Genomic DNA, 12,023 nt, shown 5'->3' on the forward strand with positions numbered 1-12,023 from the left:
CAGTACTCAAGAACATGTCGCACTAGGGTCCTATATGCGGTCTTCTTTACAGATGAATCACACTTACCTATAATTCTCCCAATAAATCGATATCGACCATTTGCCTACCCTACTACAGCCTTCACATGCTAGTGCCGTTTCACATCGCTTTACAACCATACGCCAAGATATTTAAACGACCTGACTGTGTCAAGCAAGACATTACTAGTGCTGTATCCCAATGTTATGGATTTGTTTTTGCTCAACGGCAGTAACTTGTGTTTCTTTACATTTAGATATACCTGTCGTTCATCTTTTACCAACTACAAATTTTTACTGAGTCAACTTGTAACGTCATACAGTCAGCCGACTTCAACACCTTCCCGTGCACCACAGCATCAAAAGCAAGCAGCCGCAGATTGCTGCCCACCCTGTCCGCAAATATTGGTGGTCCTGTCACATTCCTTGGGGCACTCCCGACGATAACCTTGTCAGTGATGAACCCTCGCCGTCGAGGACAACATGTTGTGATCTGTTGCTTAAGATGTCTTCGAGCAGCTCAAATATCTTGCACCTATCTCATATGCTCGTACCTTCGTGAACGTCCTGTAGTGAGGCACCAAATGAAATGCTTTTCGGAAATTTAGAAATATGGAATCTGCCTGTTGCCCTTCACACATAGTTAGCAGAGTATCATGTAAAACGAAGTCTTAAATCCAATTACATGTTTTATATAGGACCACAATTTTCTCTTGTTTTCTGCCAAATCTTTTGCTAGGGTATGGTTGTGTTAGTTGCTTGCCTCGCGCGCAGATATTTTTACTGACGCCTGTCGCCATTTGCGCGTTCGCTTCTCAACCGAAAGTGCAACAGCCTTTCATTCCTCAGAATTTTTCAAATTTTATTGTTAAACCGTGGTAAGTCTTTACCGTCCTTCATGATCTATAAAGATAAAGTCTCAAAAATCAAGAATTATTCTTCCTATAACCGTAATAATTTCAACAATACACCTACTAAGCACATAGTTATCTACACCACGATTTATAATCTGCCTAAACTTTGAACATAATTCTTCAACGTCCATCTTAATGCAACTAATTGTTGTCGGTTCATTGTCTGAGATGCTAACAATTGCTTATCTGCTCTTTCTAGCAGAAACACTTTCCTAGCCTTCTTGACTCATTTATTAACTATCAGATCATAATCGCTATGATGACATCTTGATCTAACTCCCGTCTCTAAGCGGAAGTCGTCGATTAGGTCTGGCGTTTTTGTAGCTACAAGATCTAACAAGGAATCCCTTAAATGCGAGGTCGCAATTTCATAAGGCTCATTTGAGTGTGTTGTCTTCACAATTACGACAGGCAAGATATTAGCTGGTAATGATTCACCACACGCATCAGGAGGGCAGCAGAAAATGAGTGTCCTAGATATGCAGAAATCAAACTTGTATGGGATGTATACATTACACTTCACAAACTGAACTTCGTCGACATTCAAGGAATGTTCAAAACAAACTGTTAACTTGCACTATGAACAACGAATGAAAAATGGTACAAGACAGTGATGACAAAGGTTCGCGCAATCAAGACTGAAAGCGAACTCCTTAGGACTTACGAACAGTGCAGGACATTCAGCTAGGCATACACTCTTAAAGAAAGATTCATATTGGAATAACGGGGTGAACTGATGGAATGTGATGGCACGCAACCGAATGTGAAACAGTCTGTCGTGGATCTTATCATGAAACTGGCTATCCTTTAAGGCACTGAACAAAAAAAAAAAAAAAAAAAATCCAAAAGCTGAAGTTGTCCAATGGGTACAGGTGGTATGAACTGCAATGTCACACACATTTCAGAAGTGATATAGAGCCGTGCGCGGCTCGCAGTCATGCGGTTTATTGCTCGTCATCTTCTTTTTATGGTTCTGTCCCCTCATTTTCTTTTAATTCGATTTATTGATCACTAGGTTGCTGGTTTGCTTGCCCGTGAGTGGCAGCAGCAGCGCTTATCTATAAGTGCACTGTCGTACTATCTCTGGAGCGACCACTAGTATTTTCAGGCCGATGGGCAAGAGTTACCTCTGCGTTGGTGGGTCCAAGCCAGTGCGCCCGGTTCGCCGTGTCTCCGAGTTCCGAACGGACATCGAGTTGAGTCGGGTTGGAGTTGCAGTGAGCTCCTGACAGCCAGGAGTCGCCCGACCTTTGCCGACACCCATAACTTGATTGGGGACGACCTTGGTTGGTCGTTCGGTTGGTCGTCTCATCGGACGACGTTATTGGTCGCCGAACGCTTATGGAAACTCTGTGTGTGTGTGTGTGTGTGTGTGTGTGTGTGTGTGTGTGTGCGACTTGTCATTTCTCCTTGTTGTTCCATAGTGATTGGTTTTAGGATTGTCGGAGTTCTTGATGCAAGTGTTTACGTGGTACTGTGTGTAGCTCCTGTGATTTTCATTGAGCAGATGAATGCTGTCTGTGTACTGGAGTAGGCAGTCAGTCGGTTGCGAGAGAGCAGAAAGGAAGTCTCTGCAACGTGTTACGCTTGGCTGCCTGTCTCACCTAAACTGTTGTTAGAGTTTCCTCCCTTTCTCCCCAGGCCGACCCTTGGAACACTTCTGAACACCACTTTTCAGTTGTCTGTGATTGTAATTTTCTTTTGTCGCTAGTAGTGTGCCAGGCCTTCAGCCGTGTGTTAATTTTGTCTGTTCTATGTTCAGTATACGACCTTCAGCTGAACTATATGTGAATTATTTTAAAATTAGGCCTTCAGCCATATTTTACTTAAAATTCTTGTTTGCTCTGTATTTAGGCCTTCAGCCGCATTTGTTTTGAAGTTTGTGGCTTTCAGTCATAATATGTAAATTTCTGTGTGTAAGGTTTCTCTTTAATTATCTTGAATTCTTAAAATGGCTGTACTATGTGAATGCTTATCTTAAGGCTTGTCTTTAATTATTTTGAATAATTGTTTGGGCCTTCACCTGTTAAGATATTTCAAGTGTTCTTAAGATGGTTTTCTGTTGTATTGTGTAAATGCTTGTCTTCAAAGGTTGCTTTTTATTATGTTGAAATATTATTGGGCTTTCATCCAAGGAATTAATTCAAATTTTCCTTTGCTTTTTAAAGAATTTCCTGCGTTGATCTGAAATATTATTCAGCCCTTTAGCCGAGAAGATATTTTAATTTTACTTAAGTAAGGCCTTCAACCATTTGTCTAAATTCATTTGCCTTAAAAAGAAATATTTAAGAATATTTTAATTTCACTTAAGTAAGGCCTTCAGCCATTTCTCTAAATCCTTCTCTTTTAAAAGGCAATATTTAAACCTTGTTATTGAGAAGTTACTTTGGCCCTAAGCCATGAATTGATCGTTGTTGTTTAAAAGAGAAAACTGTGCATTGTGTTTTTGAGGAATAAAGTTCTGTGGTCCTGTGTAACAAACAGTAACTGATCATGGCCCCTTTCCACAATCTGATCTACTCTGTCCTGCGAAACCAGATTTAAGATATTTTGCTCTAAAGGAGTGTTGTGGCGACTTCTGCCACCAAATGTATCAGGATGACCGAATGTAGTGGGAAGACACCAAATGTAGTGGGTTGGTGCCAGGAGTTGCCGTATTAAAACATGGTGAGAACTTTCCAAATGATTTATTCGTTTCCACTACAGTGCTCCATTCACCTCAGCCTGTGTCACAGGACCCCGTAATGCTGAGGCCACTGCCCCAGCAGCCTGTACAATGCAACGCTGTGTCGTGCCGGCCTTTGGTGACCCGCTGTGTTCCGATGATATAAGGATGGCCGCATCAGCAGCTGACTCAGAGCTGCTCAATGTGAGCCACGGGCGGCGAGCTGCATCCTTCTCCTCGCCAGCATGGCTGAGATCATGATGACGAACAATCACCTGCTATCCAGCATCCAAATCTATGGCCCTCACGTCAGGAAGTCTCCGGCATGTGTTAGGAACCGATATGACAGCCCGCGGTAGCGAATCCAAGAGTGGCCCGCCACTAGCTGGCGGCGGACCCCGCGTCAGCGTCAGAGGGCCTGCCGTGGACAAGAACACTGGCGCCCCATCTGTTGCTGCGTGTAGCCAGGTGGTGTGATATGCCGATACGCCCCGCCGTCCAGGAGAGCTGCCACACTTGAATTAATCTTGATAGAAACAGCACCTATTTATACTCGGCTGGGTGCCTCTGTTTTGCCAAGTGTGTCACGTATGTATAACACTTAGGTTGGCCAATGGCCCTCTTCTGCCTGTGACTTGCGCCATGGAAACTGCTGCGTGCGCCCTCTCCGGCAGTTCTATGCCTCTGTGGCCTCTATTTGCCTTCGCAGCTGCTGGTATGCGTAACTTACTGCTATCCGGCCCGCACCTGGCTGTAACTCATGCTCCGAAAATCGCGCAAAACTTTCCCTATCCTAAACGGTGGTGCCGCTTCATTATTCCCATCTTCGGAAAGACCTGGTCCCTGGGGCGTCCTTTAACTAACTCTTAAACTTGTTTGGATTGGCACTTATGACATACTTACTTACTACTAGAAAACTTAGATGTGGTCTAGTGCTCCTAGGCACATGATATGAGGGGAAAAACATTTTAAAAAATCCGCAATGGATGACCACTCTGCTGATCGCTCGTTCAACCCCTTACCTTCGCCCTCAGTATCTAATCTACTGGAACTTCGACTACCCTCGGTTTCCCCTGGGAACTGGCTCTCCGCCTGATCAGGAAGAAAACAACACATAACTAAGTTAAGGCAGCGACGACACTTGGCACAGAGGTGCTCAAAATGATCGTTATTTGCCGTTGCCTTTCCCTATACTGAGCGACATGTTGCACAAGCTGTTCGGCTGATATGCGCCCCTCTTACTCTAAAATGAACTGGTTTACGGATCTCAACAGACCTGGCACCAGAGTTCGATTTAACAAGGTCAGATTCTGCCTTGGAAAAAGCTCTAAAGTGGCTTCTGGTCAGTACAGCTGTGGCTACGTAACATTCAATTGTGTGACTCCTGAAATTGACGCTGGCAGGTGGAAGGTTGGTCCTATGATGTTACACTTAGTTCCATTGATTAAAATTCCGCTCCCCCTGAGCTCTATGCGTTTTGCTTCCGTAAACAGTCCTTGCTCAAAACAATTTGCTACTACTACCAAATTCTCGTAGGTGGAGAAGATCCAATGCATCCTGACCCATTGCAAGCTCCATTTTGGCTCCACGATGTCCCTTGGACAGTCTATTCCTTTCCCCCTAGCTAAATATAACTGCATCGTACACGTGTCCCATATTTGTAGCTTCACAGATTTTCCTCCAACATTCCCTTTTTTTGATCCCAACTCAACACCGATCGTGTGACTACTTTCCTCCCTAAATTTACATTATATAAACTGGTGCAATAAACGCGACTATCCTGCCCCAGCGCTGTCGATAACTAAAAATTTAAACAAGAAATGGTACGACTCTGACATCGTTCAATACATATTTATCACGGCTTTGCCGCAAAATTTACTCAGACGCATTTATTCCTCCAGAACTGCGTTCGATTTCTCCTCCAACAACACTCCACATACGTCAGACGCTACACTTACCTTTTCAGTGACCTGAGGACAGGGATCACCATCACCCTTCCTTCCTCTTCAAAAGGACTGCAGCCCCGGCAGGTTCACAATACTCGAAAACACATATACGAAAGTACAATGCCTAATTACTCTACAGAAACCAACTGATACATGATACGAAAACAAAACAAAACAAAACAAAAAATACATATACTCTACCACTTTCTGGATCGCAAAGCATACGGTACTTCATGCTGTACTCTATCTTCCTGGTTTTCTCTGCGCTTAGCACCTCTCTTCACTCTCTCTTTTTTCATCTTTCCATTATGATACACGCCTGGAATCACATCTGGGCAACCCTTAAATAGCCGTAACCGCTCAATGTGTCAATCGTCGTTCTAGTTGGCAGCTGAAGCTTAACATTAACGGGGGATGTGGTTTCAACAACTTGGTATGGCCCTTGATACCTCGTGAGGAACTTCTTCGATTTCCATTTTTGCATCTAGGGGCTGGACAGCATTACCCATCGCCCCACTCTATACTGCGGTAAACTTCCTTCCCGCTTCACTGCGTTTTCCTGCCCTTCCAAAGCCTTTGTATTCCCCTTTTGTACACGTTTCCAAACATCCCGAATTGTCCTTGCGAATTGTCGTACAGATTCACCAGTCCTTCCTTTCTGTAGCTACACTAAATCAAACGGTGACGGCATTTTTCGCCCGTACACAACCTCATATGGAGAAAAACCGGCATTTGTATGGACTTTTCCATTGTGTGCGCAAACCATATTCTTCAGATACTCGTCCCATTGATGGTGATGAGAATCCACATAAAAACTCAGCATCTTCCCGATTGTTCTGTGTACCCAGTCTGCATCTTCCCGATTGTTCTGTGTACCCAGTCTGTCCTTCCGTTGGCCTGTGGATGCAACGCGCTCGTCCTCAACTTCTTCACGTTCCACAATTTATGCAGTTCCTTCATTAAATCCGACGTGAAGTTGGTCCCTTGGTCAGTAATTATTGCGTCTGGTACACCAAACTTCAAAATCCAGTTATTTACTAACGCTTGCGCGACCACTGCTGCCTTTTGATTTGGCATAGCCACCATCTCAACATTCCTCGAAAAATGGTCCATTATTGTCAGAACGAATCTGTTCCCCGATGGTGTTCGCCTAATAGGTCCTAAGGCATCATTTCCCAGCAAAGAGAATGGACATCGTTGTAGCTGTATTTGTTTCCGACTCAAATCAGTTCTCTGCGCACATGGTATACAGTTCATGACATACTGATCCACATCTACTTTCCTACCTCTCCACCAATACCTCTCCGCCACTCTCCTATTCGTCGCTCTACACCCTCCATGACCAGATAACACGTGATCATGTGCTTCCTTTGAAACCTCATCCCTCAGCTCCGCTGGCACAACTACCCGTGGCCATAACTTCGTTTCCCTGCACAGAAGACCGTCGTAGATATTAAATTATGGCTGTGTCCGATACAATTTACAATCGTTGTCCGCGTCCTGTAATTTTCGCAATACCGCTAGGTCATAACCTATGAATTCCACTTTCGCCACCTTCCTACTTAGTGCATCTGCACTAGCGTGCTTCTTCCCAGGCTTGTGCACCACCTTGTAGTCGAACTCACTAAGCCTCACAGCCCATCTAGCGAGTCCAGTGGAAGGATCCTTCAACACCAACAACCACTTTAAGGCAGCATGATCTGTCACTTCCATAATTCTTCTCCGATATAAAAACATTTAAAATATGTGATTCCATAGATTACGCTAAGCATCTCCCTCTCTGTTGTTAAGTAATTCCTCTCTGCTGCATTCACGTGCCTAGACGCATAGGCTACAGAATGTTCTTTCCCATCAATTTCCTGACTAAGAACATACCCTAATGCTTGATTCAATGCATCGCATGCTAGTATAAACTCCTTTTCAAAATCTGGAAACACAAGAACTGGACTTGATGTTAACTCTTCTTTCGGTTTGTCAAACGCTTTCTGACACTCTTCTGTCCACTCAAATTTCGCACCCTTCCGTAACAATCGATTCAACGGCTGTGCTAAATCTGCAAAACCCTTCACGAACTTTCGATAGAAATTGCAAATTCCGATGAATGACTGCACTTCCTTAACTGTTTTCGGTTCCCGAAAATCCCTTCCGAAAATACCTTACAGCCTGTACCAACCCCGGATCTGTTCGCACTCCGTCCTTACTGATAATGTGGCCCAAATATTTTACCTCTTCTAACGCAAAACGGCCCTGCTCTAGGCTCAACGTCAAACGAGCTGCTCTTAACCTCATAAAGACTTCCCTTAACCGCTGTCTATGTTGCTCCATACTACCTGAAAACATTATAATGTCATCCAAATACACCAGACACTGTTGTGGTTTCAAACCCCTCAAGACACTGTCTAGCAACCTCTGAAACGATGCCGGGCGTTTTTCAAACCGAATGGCATTCTAATGTACTGGTAATGGCCTCCGGGTGTAGAAAGCAGTTTTTGGACGATCCTCTGGAGCCACCTCTAACTGATGATAACCACTTGTCAAATCCATCGTAGAAACGTACTGGCACTGTCCTAAATGATCCAAAGTCTCCGATATGTTTGGTATGGGGTATGCGTCCGTTGCTGTCTTATTATTGAGGTATCGGTAGTCACAACAGAACCTGTATTTCTTAGTTCCATCTGCAGATTTTTAGGCGCAACGACAGTGCCCGCTCCCCAGCAACTATTACTATGCTCTATAATACCGTCCGCAAGCTGCTGATCAATGAAATCCTCCACAATCGGCTGCAAATACCTCGGTATTCTGTATGGTTCACGGCAAGCAGGTGCTTCAAATGGTTCTGAGCACTAAGGGACTTAACATCTATGATCAACAGTCCCCTAGAGCTTAGAACTACTTAAACCTAACTAACCTAAGGACATCACACAACAATCAGTCATCACGAGGCAGAGAAAATCCCTGACTCCGCCGGGAATCGAACCCGGGAACCCGAGCGCGGGAAGCGAGAACGCTACCGCACGACCACGAGCTGCGGACAAACAGGTGCTTCATTCCCTGTTCGTATCCTATGTTGAACTAATGGAGTTGCTGGTAACGGCCCTTGTGGAAAAAACAAATCTTCTTCCTGTCGGTTAAAGTTCGCGTCTGTAGTACGTCACCTTCGTGGCTTAGAAATTTTAATGGCCAGTAGTGTATTTGTACTACAGACTCTGCATTTCCAGGAGAGGATCTCGCTAGAATGCCCACTGGCTTCCCCACTGCATTTCCCACAATGTAAATACTTTGAACAAATCCCACACCGTAACCCACTACTCACAAACCTACGACAGAGCCCACACTTCTCACTCATGCTAAAACTTTACAGTTACTGAAAAAAACTATACACATTATCTAATTTCAGTTACACCAGTAGAACCATTTATAGAACTAACAATAGCACTCTGGAAATTCTCTATCTACTAAGAAAGTAACTACTTGTATTAATACTACTACACCACAGCTAATACCAGTACCAAAACAATTATACAAAATTATTGGTGAAACCAAATTTTCAAGGGCCTCTGGAACACTCATAGAAGGTAAAACTCTGATTGAAAATTTTATTCAAACATTTCTCTAGAAACAATAAGAAACGTCAGCTGAAAACTAAAGCACGAAATTTACCAAACGACTTCAACGCACAGAAAACTCTAAAAAAATACACAGGAAGCGAATGTTTCCAAAAGTTTAATATATCGTTATTTCGCCACCAACTGCACGAAACACCAAAGAAACCTATTAAATTTAATAACTGTATAACAATGCACAAATAACTTCGTCAGTACTTAGCTTTTTAACGGCTACAGCTGCAACTGCACGCCGCAAAATGACTAAAATTTCCCTACAGATCTTCTTGCAGTTGAACCTCGACCTCAATATAGTATTGTAGGTGGAAGTTAAAGAGGATACAGTATCATTACTGGCTGTATTGACGATTCTCGTCAGTGACAAATTGCAAATCAGTCTGAAATATCAGTATATTAGCCCTTGCGGCGGCAGGTTGCCAGCAGTTCTCAGCAGAGCCTGAAGTCCATCCATGCTGAAGCCTAAGATGACGAAGAAAATGAAGTGATTTCTGCTCTAACATTTACTACAAGAAAATTTAACATTGCTGCGTTTCATGTCCCTTCCTATATTCAGGTTGGCTGAGCTTCGATCTGCTGAGTGCTCACGGATCTAATTGCTCCTTCCTAAGGATATCCTCTATTCAGCTAATAAGTAAAGTGAGTTGCACAATTTCACTGAGAAAAAAGTGGCCTCATTCTCTCTCTTCTCTCTCTGTGACCAACGAGGAGGTCCTTATCGACACAGCAGTGGTTCTCCGCACAACCTCTTGTTTATTTACGTTAGCCAATCACTGTCGTCTAAACATTAAGTGTCTGTGAATTCAACACGTCCAGCGGCATCTCACGTCTTCAAAGGCTCAGAACATGAAGGTTCCTAGACAGTTTCGAGATGTTTATGCATGGAAGCGCTTTGTGAAGAAAAACTCAGCTTTCTATTTTTGTGCGTAATAATGCCTTCTTTTAAAAATGTTCCTCCTCTTTCCTCTTTCCTGGGTTGTAAAATTTTTTTCGGCAGGGGACTTTTGCCATGGGATATCCTGTCTTTGTTCACCCCAAACGCATTCGATGGCCTACTGTGGCAATACAAGAGCAGTCTGGATGTTGACCTGTGCCTCCCTCTGGCGTCCCTCTGGTGTCATGGCTCTGAGCGTGGTTGGCTTCCTAGACTCCCCTGGCAGTCTGCGTGCTTCTGCACTGCCCAAAAAGCGTTCAATGATATCTTATTGACGTAAGACAAGCAAATAAGAATCAACAGTAAATGAAGAGTAAGGTTACATTAGTCAGTTGTCGACAGTCCCCAATATGTGGTGTTCTTTAAATATTACAATCAAATGGGTCTTTCATTATGAATTTACATGCGTGAAATGACTGTTCATGAAAAACAGTGCGTAACAACATAAGTTGGTAGTAGCAGTTCTCTGTCTCACATACTGTAAACATCTGGTCATCGGCATCGAGAGACTGGTACGCCAACATACGCCATCTACTACGGCTGATGAAGTCTGGCATCGATTTGAAGGACCATGGAGTGAGATAACCATATATTTTAGCTAATTCAGCTGACCTCGATGATAAGTAGTGTTAGTGATAATGTTGCTGTCTGGGTGGCTGACCTATGTACTGAATTTCACACCAGGTACACGCGCACGTCGTTTACAAAATTTAGTCATATATTGTCTCTACTGTGCTGTGTACACTGAATATTTAATCCGTCTCCGTAGCTGCTGTGTAAGTGGGGCAGATTGCTGAGCGAAGGGGCCTGGGTTCCATTCCTGAACACGTGGGAGATTTTCTCCACTCGGGGACTAGTTGTTACGATGTTCTTACTCTTGTACTGTCGTAATTAACATTCCACTATTGAGGTGGATGAATGGCCAGTATGAAGGTGCAGATGGTAATTACCATACCTGTGACATTTTCCATATACAATGAAGCGCCAAACAATCTCTTATCGGCATGCGTATTCAGATAAAGAGATATGTGAACAGGCAGAACACGGCGATGGGACACAGCATCTCCGAAGTAGTGAATATCAGGAATCCGGTAAAACATCAAATCTTCGACATCGCTGCGGTCGGAAAAAGATACTGCAAGAACGGAACCAAAGACGACTGAAGAGAATCGTTCAACGTGACAAAAGTGCAGTCCTTCCGCAAACTGCTGCAAATTTCAATGCTAGGCATCAACAAGTGTCAGCGCGCGAAAAATTCAACGAAACATCATGTATATGGGCTTTCAAAGGCGAAGGCCCTGTCGTGTACCCTTGATGACTGCACGACACGAAGCTTTACACCTTGCCTGGGCCCGTCAACTGGCACAGGACTGGATATGACTGGAAACACGTTGCCTGGTCGGACGAGTGTTGTTGAGCGGATGGACACGGAGACAACCTCATGAATCCATGGACCCTGCATGTCAAACTGGTGGACGCTCTGTAACGGTATGGACGTGTGCAGCTGGAGTGATATCTGACCCCGGATACGTCTAGGATCGACTCTGGCAGGTGACACGAACGTAAGCATCCTGTCTGATCACTTGCATTCATTCAAGTCCATTGTGCATTCCGACGGACTTCGGCAGTTCCAGCAGGACAATACTACACCCTGTAAGTAGGTTGTTTATGTTTTCTTATTGGCAACGTTACGTAGCGCTCTGTATGAAAATCACTGGCTGTGCTGTGTGCAGTCTGTGGCTAGTTTGCATTGTTGTCTGCCATTGTAGTGTTGGGCAGCCGGATGTTAACAGCGCGTAGCGTTGCACAATTGGAGGTGAGTCGCCAGCAATGGTGGATGTGGGGAGAGAGATGGCGGAGTTTTGAAATTTGTAAGACTGGATGTCATGAACTGCTATGTATATTATGATTTTTCATCACTATTAA

This window comes from Schistocerca serialis, chromosome 7 (assembly GCF_023864345.2).
Source record: "Schistocerca serialis cubense isolate TAMUIC-IGC-003099 chromosome 7, iqSchSeri2.2, whole genome shotgun sequence".
NCBI classification, from domain to species: Eukaryota; Metazoa; Arthropoda; class Insecta; order Orthoptera; family Acrididae; genus Schistocerca; species Schistocerca serialis.